Genomic DNA, 2,171 nt, shown 5'->3' with positions numbered 1-2,171 from the left:
GCTTATCATCTTCCCTATTATAGTGCATGATGGGAAGACAACTTTTGAAATCTTGGGATATTAGGGTCTCCCATCTCTAAGGCAGAGATCAAAGGAGATTTCAAAATTCTTTATTTCCCACACTTGAAAATGGTATTGTCTCAGAATATTTGTGAGAACTTTCCCAAGAACCAGTTTATAAACTATCCGTTCCCATCTCATACCTGTCATTCATTCAAGGATCGTTTCTATGCTATAGAGTGATACTAGCTGTTAACCTAATGACCTCTTTGAGAAATAATACTCATGATAAATTATTTCCTGAAGTGAACTAAAGTTCTTTAAAAATATGTCTGCTGTAGATCCCTGAGCAGCTGCTGCCAAGTCAGGACCCGATGCTGCATGGCACCAACACCTGCCCACCATGCGCTCCTAATTCCTCTTGGTTCTAAGTCCATTATGGCAACTCTCAAGAATCAGCTGACTGTCAATCTTCTTAAGGAAAAACAAAGTCCCCAGAATAAGGTTTCAGTCACTGGGGTTAATGCTGTTGGCATGGCCTGTGCCATCAGTGTCTTAGTGAAGGACTGGGCAGATAAACTTGCTTTTGTTGATGTCATGGAAGACAAGGTAAAGGGAGAGAGGATGGATCTTTAACATGGCAGGCTTTTCCTTGGAACACCAAATATCATCTCTGGCAAAGATTACAATGTGACTGCAGACTCCAATCTGGTTATTATCACAGCTGGGGCACGTCAGCAGGAGGGAGAAAGCTGTCTTAATTTGGTCCAGCGTAACATGAACATCTTTAAATTCATCATTCCTAATGCTGTAAAATACAGTCCCAACTGCAAATTGCTTATTGTTTCCAATCCAGTGAATGTCTTGACCAGTGTAGCTTGGAAGATAAGCAGCTTTCCTAAAAACCATGTTATTGGAAGTGGTTGCATTCTGGATCCAGCCTTGTTCCATTACCTAATGGGGGGAAGTCTGGGAGTTCACCAATTAAGCTGTCATGGGTGGGTCCTTGGGGAGCACGGAAACTTCAGTGTGCCTGTGTGGAGTGGAGTGAATGTTGCCAGTGTCTCCCTAAAGACTGTACACCCTGATTTAGGCACTGATGCGTATGGTTAGGAAGAAGTTTACAAACAGGTAATTAACAGTGCTTATGAGGTGATCAAACTGAAAGGCTACACATCCCAAGCCATTGGACTATCTGTGACAGATTTAGCAGAAAGTATAATGAAGAATCTTAGGGTGGGTGCATCCAATGTCCACCATGATGAAGGGTCTCTGTGGAATGAAAGAAGACATCTTCCTTAGTGTCCTTGCATCTTGGGGCAGAATGGAATCTCAGATGTTGTGAAGGTGACTCTGACCCCTGAGGGAGAGGCCTGTTTGAAGAAGAGTTCAGATACCCTTTGGGGATCCAGAAAGAGCTGCAGGTGTAAAGTCTTCTAAGGTCATGTCACTTCACTAGACAATATCCTGTTGTCTAGGCTACAACAGGATTTTAGTTGGAGACTGTGCATATTGTCCCTTTTATCTGATCTGTTACTAAAAACATCAATATCCTAAAGATAGAAATAGTAATAGTTCATAAAACCCTGCATCTGTATTTTGATGCTGGATGGTACTTACTTTGTGTGGTCCTAACCTGGTTAGTGTGAAATGGTTCTGTCAGGATGGGTGGGGTAGGACAAAGTGGCAGCTGAACTACAAACATGGCATCTGAACTACAACCTGGAAGAGACAGCTGACGTCAAACCAGAGCAAGAGGAGAACCACCAATGATATGTTGCTTTGTTTGGAGGGGACCAATTCCCAGCCCCCAGGAAGAGAGCCTACTGGAATAAAATCCCGCCTTATTTCCTGCTGTGCGGACCAGGAAATCTCTCCCGGGCGCACAAACCCCAATAAAGCTCTATACTGCCTAATTTTGTGGTTGATTATCACTTACTCCTCGGAGGAGTCCGAGAAAACCTTCCAAGTCCCACCTCCTCAAAGCCCCACTGCCCATGTGGCACAGTCTACAGTTGCCCATCAAACTAGACGTGCGCTCACTGTGTGCTATATTATAGGGAACTGATCTGCTTGGCATGGGGAATGTAGCCCAGCCCCTGACTTGGAAAATTCAGTGGGGAACGAATTGGCACACAGGACCAGAGTCCATGGATCAGTTTTCCTGTGAG

The 2,171-nt window shown here is 44.1% G+C and overlaps 1 pseudogene; it reads left to right on the top strand.

The window, feature by feature from the left end:
- The first annotated feature begins 399 nt into the window (after positions 1-399).
- Positions 400-1,650, top strand: LOC114490517 (annotated as a pseudogene).
- The last annotated feature ends 521 nt before the right edge of the window (positions 1,651-2,171 follow it).

This window comes from Phyllostomus discolor, chromosome 3 (genome assembly GCF_004126475.2).
Source record: "Phyllostomus discolor isolate MPI-MPIP mPhyDis1 chromosome 3, mPhyDis1.pri.v3, whole genome shotgun sequence".
NCBI lineage: Eukaryota > Metazoa > Chordata > Mammalia > Chiroptera > Phyllostomidae > Phyllostomus > Phyllostomus discolor.
The sequence above is the reverse complement of the archived record's forward strand: the minus strand, read 5'-3'. Positions and strand labels throughout refer to the sequence as shown.